Source organism: Nicrophorus vespilloides, unplaced genomic scaffold (assembly GCF_001412225.1).
Source record: "Nicrophorus vespilloides isolate i.1.1-1 unplaced genomic scaffold, Nicve_v1.0, whole genome shotgun sequence".
Classification (NCBI taxonomy): Eukaryota; Metazoa; Arthropoda; class Insecta; order Coleoptera; family Silphidae; genus Nicrophorus; species Nicrophorus vespilloides.
The window spans coordinates 17,416-36,245 of NW_017099275.1; the positions used below are offsets into that span (position 1 = coordinate 17,416).

Genomic DNA, 18,830 nt, shown 5'->3' on the forward strand with positions numbered 1-18,830 from the left:
GATTTGTAATAAATAGTCGGAAGGAGACAAAGTGTGATAGGTTGTCATGGTAATACTAGATGACGGATGCATAGTCTTGACGTTTTCGGTGGGGTTGATTGGACGTTAATTTGATGGAGGCGTGGGCGTTTAGATCGGAAATAAATGTTGGAATTGGGGACAGGTGATGAGGAGGAGGTTGCTTGGACACGTTTCGTATAGGAAAGAGGACACACACATAGCGAGAGTGCACGGATGAAACAATAAAAGCGGTCAATACATCTGCCGTCTGAGATATATTTAAGTCTGCACGCAAATAGACCGACTGTACCATCTCGTTTTAGACTCTCTCACTCTGTCTTATTATGTAGCGTACACGCATACACACATGCACGCACGGTACACAATAAAATGCTTACATGTATGTATACGCATACACACGAACACACATATAAGTATATACAGACACGGCAAGTTCAAAAGCAAGGTTAGATTGTGTTAGGTTATGCACGCGCTCCTCATTTTCTTCTTCTTTCATCTCGGCCACCGCCGCGCGCCACGACGTTTTACGGCCCTTTTGAACCTTTTTCTTTTGTGCTTTTATTTTTTTTACCAAGCGCGCTCTCGTTTCTTTGACTTTTCTTTTCTTATTATTATTACCTTCGGACCACAACTTGCCATTATCAATTATTCAGTCCGTTTCGCGCCGTACAATCTGGACTCGTCCGTACTCCCACGATCCTCCACATGGTACTACATCTGCTTATGCCCTTAGGTACATTACCGTATCCAAAGTGCTAATATACCTGTAACAATTCATAGCTTTAGGCTTCACATTAATTTATAGACTTATTACTGCAACATTTATTACATTATTAAAGACATAATTTTTATATCAATTCAAATTATATTGATTATTAATATTTATATAATATTGGTCATTAGACACTACACTATGAAATCAAGAAAATGGCAGATTTATTAATATGTCTCGCATAGTCCGGGCAATTGTTTTTGCTGATATGTTGCACTATTTGAAACCGGACTAATCGAGGAACTAAATACATACAAAAAGATACTTGACCGTTTAAAGAACAATCATGATTAATGTAATAAAACAATATTCTTTATTTATTTTGAAATATTCGAACTGGATTATAGTGAAACCGGACTAATTGAACTTTGTCTATGTTAGATATTGCTATATTTATAACATTTTTAACCTGAAAAATGTTTATTCTAATAAAAAAATAGGTTAAAACAGTAGACATAAGCAAACAAATTATTCATAAGTAAAATGTTTTAAAAGTCTAATAATAATTATTATACATACGTTGAGAAACACCGGGTTGTGGAGAAAAACGTTCATCATTCGGTGAAATAGGTTCCGCGGTGATCGTTAATCATCGTAGACGCGGTTAATGAGTAATTAATAAAATTTAAGGAGTTATTTAGCGAGATGTGCGGTCGTTAAAATCTTTGAAAACATTCATAAATAACGTGGCTTTATAAATTTTTAAGTAGATGAAACGGTGAAAAAAATATATGTAAACGGTAACGAAAGGAGAGAGAAGAACAGTAACGGCAGAAACGCGTCGGAATGCCAGGGGAATAAATATCCTAGGAATGGTAGAGAAATACGATCCATACCGAAAACAAATTTGAAATCAAAAAATGCATCCAATTAAAAAATAAATAAACTACGGAGACGAAGCATCTGCGGTCCACACACACCACACAATTTCACCTCTCATTTAAACTTGGTAATATTAAATTACTTTGAAGGATTCTTAACATTGTTAACATTTTATTTGTAACCATAAATAGAAAAATATTACACATTTTTTTTAATTAGAAAAAAAGATGTATTAGTTGATTTATATGATCATTAATGTAAATAAGAAAAATATAGATATTAATAGAAAAATTTCGAAATGTTGAATAAGTGTTTTTATTACAGGCTTTAAATATATCAAATTTTCAGTAAACACTTAATTATATATAGTAAATCAAAAGGAAAATTAAAGTTTCAACACTTTATAGCAATATGAACCAATATAAGGAACTAAATAAATTACACAAAAAGTGACATGATTATATAAAGGAAAAAAATCATTAATGCAAATAAATGCAAATAATTTAGTGTACTTATTTATTAGAATTTATTTTGATAAATACACTATTTTAGAATTCACACCGACCGAAGCCGCAGTATGTGAGGTATTGTTGTATATCGATCCGCACTGTTCGAGATATTGGTAAACAAATTTCATGAAAAATCTTTAAAAATTAATATTTTCATGTTTTTAAGACAAATTTTCTATAATATTTTTCTATTTTATATATATTTCCAAATATTTTAACTTTAAGTATTCAAGATATGATAATTTGATGAAAAAAATGCAAAATACTCAACAAAAAATACATTTTTTTTTTATAATATTAACGAATTTTATCCAATATTACGAGAATTATTAATAATGACAACAGAAATGAACGTTAATTAGCGATAAAAAAAAGATTTTTTATGCAGTTTCTTATAATGTAGTTAACAACATAAAACGCTAGTTGGCGCCAAAACATGTACTTAAAGTTAGTTTAGAAATATTAAACAACGTATATTTTCGGTATAATTCGGAATTTTGGATAATTTGGTAGAATTTGTGTTAAATTTTTATGTAAAAGGAATCTAACGAGGTTGAGAAATATAATTTTTACCATTAAATTATATATTTTTCTTTTCTCTAGTAATTACATTTTTAATTAGAATCAACAGAAAATATTTATATTGGTTCATTCAATTTACTGAACTTTTTTAAATGAATATTAAAGAAATGTATTCATCATTACAGAAGGAATCTTATGGGTTAAGAAATACAATACAATTATATCCATTATTACACAAATTAATTATGATAATAACAGTTATGAATGTTAATTAGTGATAAATTTGATTTTTATGCGCGTTTTTAAAATGTAGTTAATGATATCAAACGCTAGATGGCGCCAACACATGTACGTAATGCTACCTTAGGAAAGTTATGGAATGTGTATGATTTGGATTGGTAAAAGAGGAATTTTTTTTTTTCATATAGTCCTATATAATTATGGTTAATTTTTATTCAAAAAGAATGTTATGAGGTTAAGAAATACAATTTTTACCATTAAATTATATATTTTTTCTTTTCTTTTATAATTACATTCTTAATTAGAATCAACAGAAAATATTTGGATTATTTCATTCAACTTGATACATTTTCTTTGCTGAAATTCTGAGAGGAAACCATGAATCAGATTCATTGTGCGAAAAACGCTTTTCGAATGGAATTTAAACAGTTTTTCATCATCATCATCTCGCGTTTCGCCTCCCCGGGAAAATGGTCCAATTAACGTAGACGGGGAATAAATTAAAAGGGATTCGGGATTTGCGTAAATTATTATTCTTTTTATCATTTCCACTTTATTATATGAAGGTCCCACTTCGTCGTCTTTGTGCGTTGAAAAGGACGAAGGAGAGTTCGGAATGGCTGCTACGATTTTAGATGGTAGATAGATACGCTCGGTAATTTGTCGTTCTACCAGGGCCGTTTCTATTGTTAAGTGTTCTTTGAATAATAGTAATGATGAGGTCTTAAAGGATTTCTCTATGCGAGGCTAATAACTGAGCCTCCAAATGGAAATGCCTCTCTATTTTTTTCTTTCTTTTTTTATTATTATTATTATCATTATTATGCGCCATTACGGAGAGCGCGGCTTTAAAATACGAGTGTAAATCTTTACGCCGAACAAATTACAGTCTCTCGAAGCCCTTGCCACCTGTACGCACCTGAAAAAAAGAAAGAAATGTACACGTGAAGAAACAAAAAAAAAAGTACAAAGCTGAAACGGATAATGGTTTCTCTGCTTTATTGCCGGCGCGATCATTATTACAGCACTGCCAACATTTACCATCTTTAATGTCAAAATGTGATGAGCTGCGCGAAATGCAGAAGCACATTTTAAATATACAATAAAATTTATTTATACCTGCAGAGAATAAAAAGGTATACCTGTTCCTGTCCTTTATTTGTTTCATCATTTCTGTTTACGTTTCTTCGGCTATAATTGCATTTCGCATCTCTATTTTCTGAGTGCAATATTATTTTTTTGATTACTTTAATAAAAGATAGAAGCAGGAAATAGCAATAAAAAGAAGACAAGAATATAGATAATTGTATGAATTAATATACTCGTATGCAATTAATTAAGTTCAATTTCCGGCGGATGTTTTGCATGAAGTTCCTTATTGGATTGGTTCATGAAAAACAACTTTTGTCTCAACCAATCGCAGCGAAGAACTTTCCTTAACTGGGGCTTTGTGATTGGTCGAAATAAGAGATGTCACATAATTGAATGAAAGAAGATTTAATACAAACAAATTAAATTTAGATTAGTTAATAAATGTAAACGTAATGTGAAATATTAAAATATTTCAATATTAGTTGAGTGCTTGTAATTAGATGACAGCACTGCAGTTTCTTCACATCAGAAAGAAAATTCATATTTGCATCATGGTTTTAACGTAAATATAAATTAAAAATCAATGTCATTATAAAATAATTAGATTCAATTTTAGTGATAAATAAATTATGAAATTGAATTGAAATTGTAATTAAAAACGCTTTTAAATCAAAATTTTAATTGGTTCAAAAAAGACTTTCTTCAATGATATTTTACAATTTTCAAATTCATTTTAAGTAAAAAAAATAAAGAAATCATGAAAATTTCTTATATTTTCTGCAAATTTTAATTGCTTCAATAATACAAAAGAAATGTGTTATGTAATATTATTGGAGGTTTCATTTATTTCAATATTAGTTGAATGCACGTATTTAGATGGCAGCAACGTAGTTACTTCAATTAATGAGAAATATTCATTTTTGTATCATGTTTTTAACATTTTTTTTATAGTAATTTGCATAAAAATGTTGCAAATTACTGTACAATGTAAATGAAAGAAAATCAATGTTATTTCAAGTAAAAAATAAATTTTGAAATTTTATGCAAATAATTAAAACTACTTAAAATCTAAATTTTGATTGGTTAAATCATAGTAAATACATTTGTTATGCAATATTCATTTATTTCAATATTAGTTGAATGCTTGCAATTAGATGGCAGCACTATAAATATAAATATTTATACCATGATTCCATGTTAATTTTGTAGTAATTTCTAAAGTAAAAGATAGAAAATAAATCTTATTAATATATAAATTCATTAAAATCTATATTTTGATTAGTTAATATGTAAATGTGTAATTTCACGTCATATTACACGTTTAATTTATTTTAATCAGTTGAATTCTTATATTAAGGTGGCAGCACTATAGTTTCTTCAATCCATGAAAAAAATGCATATTTGTACTATGATTTCAAGTTTCCAAAGTTTTCATAAAATATGCAATGAAAAAACTATAGAAAATCAATGTTATTTTACTATGAATACATAGATTTTATATTAATTGATTAATATAAATATGATGATTATAATAATGACAATAATGATAAAAGATGGTCAACGACCTCATTAACACGTACAAAGTGAATGCCAAAGTTCATGGGGATGTGTTAAAGTCAACATCTGGACATAGTGTCAACGACTTCTCAAACAAGTTCACAAATGAAGAACGTCAACACTATTTGACTGTACTCTCTTTCATTCGAATCGTTGCTGCTGCTGCGTACAGAAAATCCGAAGATAAATACAGCTGAAATTGATGAAACCCCGTACACAGTTTGAAGATAAACGGTCCATCAACAAACAAATAAATAAACAAACAAGTAAACCAAAGAAAAAATCGTCTGGTTTTGGTCATGCGAGTGTTTTATTGGTAGCTCAAATCGAATCTCGCGATCTTAACAATTGTAAGCATATGTATTTCTATATTTGTGTGGCAATCGGTTCCAAATATGGAACATTCACTTTTGCCTTTAACGGACGGCAGCAATTCGAGAATGTAGTCATTAATGGCCGATGCAGAAGAGAAGACACACACAGCATTCGCATACTTTTGTGTGCATTAATTTGCAAATAGCGCTCTGTGATGCAAACACAAATAATTCATTTACAATTCTAAAAGTGCAAAAGTTCAGTGTATGTCTAAGCACCTAACATATGTTTCAATTCTAATCAATTATAGGCTAAGTTTATGCTGAAATTGCAATATTACTCATTTATTTTTTTAACAAAATAAACAATGTATTGATTAGAAACGTTTGAAATAACATTTACAGTGTGTATTAAGTGCTGCCATCTGTATCTCAATTAACTACTAATCTTGGATTAAGAAACAAAATGTAACACAAAAAATACTATATTGTTTTATTATCAAAAAATAAAAAATATGGTACATTCATTTGTTTGTTTTTACCTTTTTTTTAATATGAAAAATTAGGTTATAATTCAAATTTGTAACTAAAAATCTTAATTTATTTTGAAAAAATAAAACAAAATAAAGTTTTCAATAAAATTCATTCATTTCAATATTATTTATTTAAACTAAACAATGCTATCAACAAATACAATTATGAGTATTTATTATAGTGCTGCCATCTACAAAATATGTTTTAACTAAACTTCAAAATTACTGAATTTAAACTATTTACAAGTTACAAAAGTTTCTCATAATCTAGTTCAACCTGGGATGTACTGATTCTGAGGAGTAAAGTTATTAAGAAATGAACTATTGGAAGGAAGGATAGAACCTCCAGGGTCGTATTTTACCTATAACAGAAAATAAATTATTTAGTTTATGAATTATATTTCATATAATGTAATAATTTTGTAAATAATATTTAAAGTCATGATACATAGTCCAATTTTTATGTTAATAAAAGTAATTTGTCTATAGAATATTAGATCGTGATTGGAGTAATTTTTCTAAAGTTTTTGATGTAAATTGGATTTTATAACTTTCTGAAGTTGAAATATCATGAAGAGGTAATGCGAGTTCATCTGGTTGAAACTTTCGTCAAAAGCAATTACATCCCTCGAGAATTCCAACAGTTATCGCCGAAAGAAAGAAAAAAAGATCATATTTATAAATATATTGTAGTAATGAAGATGGCTTAATTTCGGGGGTAATTTGGATGATCGCAGCGTGCGTGTGGTACTACTTGCGGCGCGCATCAAATGAAGAACGAAGAATGGAGAAGACAAAGAAGCAGTTGGATGGATGGAAAGATGAGAGGATGGATCGAGCTTTCGCAACCACGATTAATTCGATTACGTCTCTCGGCACTCTGTGATAACTGTAACCGCATTATCCGGGCCACGAGGATATGTATTATGTCGGTGATGGTGCAACTTCTTTCGCCGAAATAATTGAAAAGAACAAGTTGAAAGGAAGATGCAACAATGACCGTCTTGACCGTCTTTCGCTGTTGCGCAACCCCGAAATTATTTACACCAGAAATGAAGAGTAAAAACCGTCGAACGGATTTCCATTTTCGATGCATAATGAGGTTTGATTATGGTTTCGGCTGATGAACGGACGTGTAATCACCTGTCAATTGGGATTCGCGCACACAAAGCAAGGTTAACTTTTTTTTTAGTTGTCAACGGATAAATAAATCACGGATCACTATTTGTGTAAATGGTGTAGTTATATGAAAAAAAAAAGAGGAAGATGGAAAAGAAGGAACGGCAAACAAAGAGCGGAATTAAATTAAAGAAGCAGAGAGAGGAGTGAAGAGTAATTCCATACAATTTTGTGCCATTACCGGACGTTAAATGAGCTTTTAAATCGAATGCCATCTATTATCCACACACGCCCAACATTCAAATCTTCTGAATCTGTAGGGTAGTTGAACTCAATAGAATTTTAATTCTTTCATCTATTTATAGACGTATACAATATGAAAATTACATAAATATAATTTGAAGACTGTTACAATGATTCATATAGCTTTTTATTTATATATTTTTTTTTAATTATTTAATTAATTGTTACTAAATTTAATTGAAAATGTAATCATTATTATTAAATATTATCGATTATTTACAGCATGAATTTCCTTATTGGTTAGTTTATGAACAACTCTTGTCTCAACCAATCACAGCAGAGAACTTTGTTAAACTGCAGCTTCTTGATTGGTCCAATTAAGTCATATTATGTCATATAATTGAATTATTGCATATATTTAAAATATTTCAATATTAGTTGAATATTAGACAAAATCACTTTTTAAAATTACAGCAATACCTCGCAAAGTTATGTTTTTTTTTCAATATCTAGGATTGTTTGAAACTGGACTAGTTAAGAAACTAAATATATATAAAAGCAAACCGCACAAAAAGAGTCTTTACTATATAATGTGGAAAAAAACAATATTTTTTGTATACAATTAAAAATTAATTTATTTTGAAATTATCAAACCAGAAATATTTCGCAAAGTGCGGCTTCAATTAGTCCAGATTTACTAGACTAATTGAAGTCGCACTTTGCGAAATATTTCTGTACTTATAAATGGAACAATATAACAACAATAAAATTAATCTTCGATAATATAATTTATTTGGCTCTTGAATGATTCAGTTTCTAAAGAAAAACTTATACAAAGAAAAGCATGAATTTCCTTATTGGTTAGTTTTTAAACAACTCTTGTCTCAACCAATCACAGTGGAAAACTTTGTTAAATTGCAGCTTCTTGATTGGTCCAATTAAGTCATATTATATCATATAATTGAATTATTGCATATATTTAAAATATTTCAATATTAGTTGAATGCTTGTAAATATAATTTTAAAGTCTGTTACAATGAATCATATGGCTTTTATTTATATAATTTAATTTAAACCACAAATAAATATAAAAAAAATTACCGAATATTTACATTATATTTACATAAATTAGAGATTTGGTAATGTTTATGGTTTTTGGTTTTTTATTATACCGATGAAATCCAAATAGAATTAATAATTTGGTGTAATTACAATAAAGGCAATGAAAATTTTCTGTAATTTTAACAAATAATCACAATTTATTAAATCTATATAGAAAAAAAAGTAGAATTTATTTTTGAATTGCTTTTATTTATTTCCAGTAACACATAGATTGTATTATTCCTTTTGATCTTTCTGATTGCCGAAAATCCATCGAGAATTTCAAACGCCATAAAACGATTCGATCCTATTTCGAAAATCTCATTACACATTTTAAAGGAAACTGCTTTTATCGACGCACATGAAAATCCATTACGTTTCTCTCTTTCTCTATTTTCTCTGATTCGAATCTCTAAGCTTTTATTGTGTAAAGTGTATACGTTATTCCATTAATAAGCGCCGAAACTGAGCATTTCAAGTGACATCGCTTTGCTTTCATTAAATTTTATTACGCAACTGAGACGCGGACAAATCGTGGACACGAATAATTCACCTTGTCTTTTATTGCGTCCATCGTCATTCCAGCATCGATGCAGGCCAAAGATTAAACAATTTATGTGTTCCGACACCTTGTTTCAACTCGACATCATCAACAACAACAAACGAGACACCAAAAAAATGCGTGTTTCTAACAAGAGAAATTTTGAGAGTTTATTAACAAACTAAAAAAAAAGGGAGAAAACATTTAAATGGGAAGATGATTAAAATTAATGCCCTGAATGGGTCGCATCATTAGTTCGGGTGAGAGAACATTAGGGTTGGCAGAACAAAAAATTGGAACATTAGCGCAGTTGTTCTCTTTCGTGTTTTGATGTGTGTTTCCATATTATTATATGCTTTTTTTTTCTTGGGGTGTTTTCTTGTTTGACAAATGATGGTAGTGATTATATCTGTAGATTAAAGGAAGGGATCCTCTCTTTTGTAAATCTCTGCCCACGATCACCTCTCCGGCTCACACATATCACGCACCGAAAGAGAACAAATTGAATAGGACGGACATCGGAAACGGTAAAAACGATGTAAACATACGCATTTAAAAAGACGAGATACGTTTTCAGATAATTTCACACATAAATATCATGGTGAAAGAAAGTGAAATAATTCTTCCTTCTTTTTACTATGGAAAATAAACAACGCGACACTGAGGAATTTTTGACGCTTTTGTTTCGTTGCTCGTGGCGGGAAAAATAAATTACGGTCGTCCATGGGTGGTTTTAGTTCTTTTTTTTTGTTAAATGTTTTCAAATTCCACAGATTTCACGCCGAAATTATTTAAATTTTTCTTTAGATTATTATTATTATTATAGTTGGTGTTTTTTTTTAAGTTATTCAGAATTTCGTTATTGTTTTACAGAATTTTGCTGCGGGACACATTCCAGAGCACCACAGGCCGAGGGTATTTTTTCTGTTTTGTGTTTCATCGTCTTAATATTTTAAACTCGTTGATGTTGTCTGTGTTTTTTCTATGTTTTTTTTTGTTGTTGTGAGTTTGTGTGTGTAATTTCCTGTCTTATAATTAGAAAATGCACGCTTTGATAAGTGACTAATAGTGCCTTTACTGTATACAAAATTAATTAAAAATTTCAAATAATTTAAAAAATTGAAATTTTCTATTATATAACAATTATTGCAGGTAAAGTATTCAATTAGACATAATCACTTTTTAAAATTACAGCTATACCTCGCATAGTGCGGTTGATGTTTTTTTTTTTTAAATATAGGATTGTTTGAAACCGGACTAATTAAGTATATATATGGAAAAAAAAATCAAGTAAATCCGGACTAATCGAAGCTGCACTTTGCGAAATATTGCTGTACTTATAAATGGAACACTATAACAACAATAACATTAATCTTCGATAATATAATTTATTTGGCTCTTGATTGATTCAGTTTCCAAAGAAAAACTTCTACAAAAAAAAATCGGTTTTCGAACATAATTTGAACTATTGACTAGCGTAAAATGCGTACGTAAGTTAAAATATTTAAATTTAAATTTTTCAATATATTTGCAAGAAAACATATTTCTTCGTGTTAAGAAAAAAATAATTTAACTTTTGCAGCAACAGCTGATTCATCGTATAAATACGTCGTTTTTATAATCATCTAAGGCAATTTTTCAATAATCTCCTAATTTGTATTACATTCTTATCGAATAAGTAATTGCTTTATAGCTTTCACTGAAATTCTAAATGTTATCTAATCCATAAAAATTCAGTAAAAAGAACTGTAGGAAATATATCATTTTTATTCTAATTATTTACCAAATTTGTAGGTTGATTTTAGATCATTTATTGTTAATACAAAAATCTTTTTAGAATTAATTTTAGTTAATTTAGAGTAATGAAGATAATTTAAGAAACATTATTAATTAAAATTATTATGATAACAAGTTATACGCAAATATATGATCATGAACTGTGTACGAATAGTTTAGAACTCATTACTTGAGAAGAAGGACAATAATTGCCTTTTAATTTAATTTGATTATAAATTACTTAATTTAACTATTTTAATTATATTTTGTACATTTGATATTTATTTTAATTATTTAATAGTTTAGAACTTGTAAGAGTACAGAAATATTTATAATTTCATTGCTTGAATTCTATAACGATTTATATGTAATTGTTGCTGTACATAAAAAGCTAAAAGAAAATTTTACAAATTTGCATTTTTCAAATAAAAACTTATTTGTGTAATTTTTCGCTAATTATTTATACCAATTTCATAGATAAATTAAACTAAAACTTACTATTAGTAATTTTATAATAAAATGTACTAAAATTGCTTAATTTATAAGAATATTTAGTAAACGTACCAGATTTAAACTGAAAATGTATGTTTCTTACCTTTTGCTACTATTTCAATCAATTTTAATTACTACCTATTTCTTACTCTAAATATTGACATATTTAAAAATTAATTAAAAAGTCGTTTACTCGATGGTTTAATTATAATTAAAAAGGAATAAAAAAAACATATTAAAACGTTGAAATCTATTTTGTTTTTAATTACAAAATTTATTGGTCCTTTTGAAAAACGAAAGTATTAAATTTGTTCTTTATTGATAATTATGATCAATATTTCATCGATTAAAGAAAACTTTTCTCATAATTTTTTTTACAATATTTTTTTTAAACGTTATTATAAAAATAATATGAATTATAATAATTTAATGAAGGTAAATAGCAATTGTGCTTATTGGGAATTTTCTTTGTTATAAATTGTGAATTATGTCTCATATCACGAATAGTGTGTACGCAGCATTAGAAACTAAGAAATGCGAAATGCTTTTCATGAATACAATTATTTTCATTGAGTTAAAGCAAAATGAAATCGAAATTACTAAGAACTACCGATCTGCAGAAAGGCAATTAAGACGTTGACTATTTTAACAGGCCACACGTTCATGGTCCGTCGGTCGTTATTTGCATTTTCCAAGAAGTAGGCGGTATCTTTTAGCTCAATTTACGGATCAATTTGTTAGGCAAAAACGATCCCTGCAAAAACACATGTCATCGATCATTAATTGACGCGCCATCTCGTTCAGATGATACGTAAAACATTATGCATCATGACAGATCCGATGAATAACATGTGTCATCTGTCACATTGCTCTTAAAGAAACATATGTTTTTTCGATCACCGTTTTCTCCGTATTCCTGTCTTTGATTTTCAGCACTTTAACGACTTCAAAATGTTCGATGATGACTCGCTAATGGACAATTCAAAGTTTATTAAATCGAACGACGATAATTGATTCGCTCACAGCCGATATATCATAAAGTGCAGAGGGCAATTAAATTGTTCCCTCGAAACGAACGGATTTTATCGTTCCGGGAATATCGCATATATTCCCATATATTATTAACGCGAACCCTATCTAATATCAATTATATCTGTCGCAATTATCAAATCATTGACTCTCTCTTTCTCTCTCTCTCTCTCACTCACTCACTCTCAGTCATTCTATGACTTTTATTGCATTCCACGCAATTGAAACGCTTTTGTTTGCATTTGGTAACCACGTGTGCTGTTAAGGTAGCAATCAAAACCGAGTTATTGAAACAGCGAAAGCCATATCCTAATAAGAGAGAAATCCGCTTTTTGCTCCTTTCGCACAGTCGTTGGTGTCTGTATATAAATTTAAGTTCGGAGCGTTTCCTAAGTGAGAAATACAAGCTGGTCTTTATTCTTTGCTCATTACTGGCTGCATCATAAATCACAAACGCAAGCATCCATCACGCTGATTAAAAGCCAGAGCCGGGCTCGTGTCTTAACAATTAACCATTAATTTATGTTAGGTGTCGCTTCTTCTAAAAAAAACAAAAACAAAAATTTAACAGTCAAAGTTTGTACAGCGAAATCAATAAATCGACGCCATTTTTTTTATTACATTTTTTTTTCTAATTGATGGGCGTTTTTAATTAAACGCCAATTAATCATCAAATTTGACGCCACTCGATTATGAATGTTGTTTTTTTTTTCTTTCAACTTCTTGTCTATTTTGTTTGTTTCCTTCGGGTTGCGACGAGCACGTCGAGAATTTCGTTATTTACATAACAGAGAACAAGCGTTTTGTCGCGTCGGTTAAACAAACGGACGCGAAACAGTTGCAACACTCTCAAATTAACTGCGATTGGAAAATTAATTTGTTTCTTTTGTTTTTGTTTTGTTTGGTTTTTGGGCTAAAAGAAACAAAAGTTTAACTGAATGCGACTGTAAATTTGCTCATTACTCTCCTGTCGATTTTAGTCTTTAAATCAGAGGCTGCACTTGTAAATGAAACACATTCTAGTTAATTCTGTGTTTGAGTACACGCCATTCGCAAAGTTGAAAAGTAATTTGTAGAATCGAGTGTACTGCGTTCGGTCATTAAGTAAAAATACTAGTTTTTCTATTCAGAGAGAAACAATAAAAAAATATTTTAACAACTTTGTCAGTGAATTGCATGAAATCTATAAATACGACATGTATATAATTATGCTTGTTTTATTCTTTATAGCTTTGGCTTTAATATGGTTCTTCATTTATTTTTATGACGATTCTGGTTATTGAGAAACCAACAAAAATGTAATTAAAATTTAAATATAATTACAATATATTTAACAGAGAATTATGTAAAAACTGCAAATACCATAAAAATACAATTAAACTCTTTTTATTCTCTATAGTTTTGTCTTTAATTTGTGTATACGTTCGGCTTTATAACGTTTGTAGTTATCGAGAAATATGTAAATATGTGAAAACTTTTCCTAGATTCAAAATTTCATTTGTACTATATAAATTACATAAACATTTCTAATTCTATAAAAATACATATTATTTACTTACATATATTTAGCTGTAATTTACAAATTAACGTACCTATGATTAGCGAAAAACAATAAAAATAAATTGAAACATAAAATTTCATTTTTCCAACTTTGACATAGAATTATGTAAAAATATAAATACGATAAGTATACAATTATGCTCTTTTCAATCTTTATGATTTTGGCTTTAATATGGTTATTAATTTATTTGCATGATGATTGCAATTGTTGATTAATAAACGAAAATGTAAAGAAAATTAAAATATAGTTAAAATATATTCGACAGTAAATTATGTAAACATTACAAATACCATAAAAATGCAATTAAATTAAATTTATTTTCTGCAGTTTCGTCTTTAATTTGTATATTCATTTGTCTTTATAACGCGTGTAGTTACAGAGTAATATGTAAAAATGTGAATACTAAGAAAATAATTTTACTATATTAATAATAAATTACGTAAAAATTACATATGCTATAAAACTACATTTATACTCATATTATTTACTATATTTAGCTTCAATTTACATAAACACTTGTCTATGATTGGCGAGAAACAATACAAAATTTATCTTTTATTAATTTCTTGTTTTTTCATGATATTTCAAATTATGGAAAATATGTGAAAATTTTGACAGTCAATTACATAAAAACTACAAATACCACAAATATTCATTTTATACTCATTCATTCATTCATGACAGTTTTAGCTTCCATTACCATATTCATTTGTCTTCGTACTACTAGTGGTTATCAAGAAACAAGTAAAAATGTAAAGACACTGCTGATGTTTTAAAGTTTGAGTATAACCTACGATAATATAGATATGAATAAAGGACTACTATGAATGAATGTGCGATGAAATGTTTTATAAAAAAAATGGGCAAAGCAATAGAAAATGATTGATGGAATGAACGAAAATATTATTATCTGTGGTCAAGCCAAGCGAAATTATTTATTGGACGTTTACAGATTATGTCGTTACCGTGACGATTATAATAAATCTCCTGACACCTATGCCAACCATAAAAGAGGCTTTCAACGTAGTTTCCATAGCAATTCTAATAAAGTTTATTGTACCATAGGGAATCGCTTTCTTCCGTCACCATATATAACATAACTGAATAAAGTTTTTTTTATATTTATTTAAAGATTGTACCAGAAACAGTGCAGTTAAATTTATTAAGATGTTCACGGTTCCTGAGAAAAACGTGTAACTCGAAATTGTAACTTTTCATATGTAAAACCGTGTAAATTGAAAACTATGCAAAAAAAAAACTAATAATTTTGTTGTTTATTAATTATGATTTTTTTTTTCATTTTTTTTTTAAAGTTTATAAATCAAACAAAAATATCCATAGCCAGTTTATTATCAACATTTATTTATAATTTTACTATTTTTAAACCGTGTACAAGCGAAAACTTGTAAAAAAAAGTGCCATGTTAAATGAGGAATATGTTATTTTTAATATTTTTTTTAATACGTGTAAAAGCGAAAACGTGTAAAGAAAGTACCGTGTATTACGAGCGATTCAAAATGTATAGTTTATTATCTATTATTGAACAATTTATTGAATTAAGAAATTAACAAATAATTGCTTTAAATCTATTTTTTTTATTAATTATCTTTTTTAAAATTGAAAAACATGATTTTTAATTACGTTAATTAATAATTATTGAAATTAATGAAAAAATTCTTAAAGCTTTTTGAAGCTTATATTATTTGTTTTCTATATAATTTATATAAGATAAATTAAACTGTCATCATTGATAATGGAAACTAAAGGAATCAATGAGCGTGCATGTAGTAATCCTTCTTTAGTCTTGAACTTCTGTCGGTACTTAAACGGAACGTAATTTTTCTTCTTCAGCGAAATTAATCATCCCTTCCTTTAACTCTTATTTCCTCGTATGCTCGGAAAAGCGTGCACATGGCTTTTGGGAAATGAAGCAGATCACGATACTTCTCCTCCGCAGCCCTTTTTCCCTCTTGTATTTCTGTTTTGTGCTGTGTTGCTTGCTGCTGCTGTTCTTTTTTATCCTTCCTTCTCTTCTATTTTCTCTGTTTTTCGTTATTCGGTTTGGTCGGTTTGCGTCGTGTTTTCCGGGGCTTCGGGAGTGAATGAAATCCGGCGCACGGAAATAGAATGCGAGGGTGAACTGGAAGATGAAAAAAAAAAGAAAACAGAAGAGTGAAAGAAAATCGACGATGGAAACAGAGAAAAAGCGAAAAAAATATAAATGATGCTTGGGAATTAGTGTATGTGTGTGTGAGAGAAAGAGAAAGAAGGGAGAGAAAGGGGAGCGAACTTTCCTCGTCTATAAAAAGATTTATCCCAATTAAAAATATGTACTTAAACGTGACTGGGTTATTAGTGGAGTAGGAAAGCGTCGGGCCACGTGCCGTACTAATTTCCAGCTCATTTTTAACCTCCACCAAATTAGTCAGAAATTTTGTCGCCGACTATATTTAAAACATAAATTGTAATCGTTTTAGTGTGGAAAGGATATGCGTGGAAAATTCTATAATTGTTTTCGCTTTTTTTTTTCAATTATTTTCACCAGTCGAGCTATGTGCTATTTAGCTTTACGTAATTTACTTACGAGACAACCATTCAAATTCGTTTTACTCGCAAGTAAAAAAGTCTAAATGAAAATCGATACTTGGAAATATTTATACATAGATATCTATACGATATACTATATAAATAACTCATTAAAAAGCAATTAACAAACAATTACTAAAAAAACATCATTTGTTTAAATAAAACAAAAACTACACATTCTTATTTACAATCATTACCAAAATAATAGATATAAAAATAAATATTTGCATGGTTTCATTATTCAAAGCTATTTTTTTCTAGAGCATCATAAGAAAATGTACTAGAATATAGAGACAACAAATATTGTTGAAATTTTTGAAAATATTTGCTACGTTAATAAATGATATATATTTTACATTATCTAGTTCTAGAGTTTAAATCGAATCGGAAAGAAGTTAAAACAAAGTTTAACCCCTAAGTACTACGAATGGGTCAGATTGACCCACTTGATATTTGCATTATATTGTAAAATTCTTGAAAATATTTGCTTCGTTTATAATTGATTGATATTTTACATCTTCTAGTTCTAGAGTTTGAAACGGAAAGAAATTAAAATAAAGTTTAACCTTTTAGCACTACGATTGGGTCAGATTGACCCACTTGATATTTGCATTATATTGTGGAGGTAGTAGTACTATATTCTATTATTTTCTAATGCACGTTTTAGTAGAAGCAAAGAAATCGCGTCGAGAGGAATGTAAAAATCAATAATTTGTTTTATTTTTGAAATATTTAATTAACAGGTCATTTTGACCCATAGGTTGTACATATATTTTTTCTTTTTTGTTGTATGATTTAATATTAATGGAAATGAGAACATATGCATGGAGATAATAGCAGATTACTTGATTTTATGTAAATAAATTATAAAACAAAGTATGAATTGAAATCGTACGAGAATTTGAATTTGATAATTTTAAATCTTAATTTTTTTGAGAATGGCTAAATCTTAAATAAATAGACTTAACATGAACTCAATTTAATAATTGAAACTTGACAGATGATGTCTATACGATTATGAAATAAACTTTGGAAATGGTGATTTTGTATGAAGAAACTGGAAAAGTTATGAAAGTGTAAATTATTTGAATAAAACGTTTAAATTTGATTTAATATCATTAGAAAAAAGCATAATCAAAATTATGGAACGAGCTTTGGAAATATTGAGTTTTTAATTAAAATCAATTAAATTTTTACCAAATGATAAGTGTTAAGTAAATAAATTAAAAACTAAATTAACTACTTTGAAATTAATAATCTCTAAAATTTGAATTTAAAATTATGAAAAAATACTTTACAAAAGTTCATTTTATATAAAATAAATTGGTGAAATTTCAAATTTGCTAATTTAATTGTAAAAATTGAGTCCATAAACAGAAATTTTGTATATAGAAACTTATTAAAAATGTATAATATTTACATTCTTGTCACAATTGTCACAAAACACCAAAAAAATATTGAATTTACTTAATAATTTCTAAGAAAAACATAGTTCAATATTCTATATATTCCAATTAAAAATATTGTCTCCAATCAGAGAATAAATAAAGATTTTGAAATTACTAATTTTTTGGGAAACAGTTCAAAATTTGTTTTCTTTTATTGGAGTCATAAAACAAAGAAAATATTGAAGTAAACTGATAATTTAAAAAGGAAAACATGATTGAAAATCCTATATTATTATATACTCAAATTAAAAATGTTGTTAAAAAAAAGAAAAGAAAAATACAATTTTTTTTTGCAGTTATTGAGAAAACAGTTGAAAATCTTGTAGGATAATATTTTACAATATAAAAAAGTCTTCAATAAGAGAAAAATTGAGTAAATTGATAATTTCTAAGAGTTCTAAGTTATATAAACATTAACTAATCATTAAGTACACTTTGCGTATATCGGACTTTATGAAAACTATAAGTAATTTGTAGACCTGATACACATTTGTGTCTCATATTACGCATAGTGCGGATGGAGAAGTAGGCTCGTTTCTATATTACTTTATT

The 18,830-nt window shown here is 28.3% G+C and overlaps 1 protein-coding gene across 1 annotated transcript in view; it reads left to right on the forward strand.

The window, feature by feature from the left end:
* Positions 1-454: 454 nt before the first annotated feature.
* LOC108564299 (laminin subunit alpha-1-like) overlaps positions 455-18,830 on the forward strand; it is a 65,879-nt gene continuing 47,503 nt past the window's right edge. Inside the window, exons 1-2 of the mRNA XM_017923297.1 lie at positions 455-466; positions 10,260-10,301. The gene's annotated coding sequence lies outside the window, so the exon portion shown is untranslated. The remainder of the gene's footprint in view (positions 467-10,259; positions 10,302-18,830) is intronic.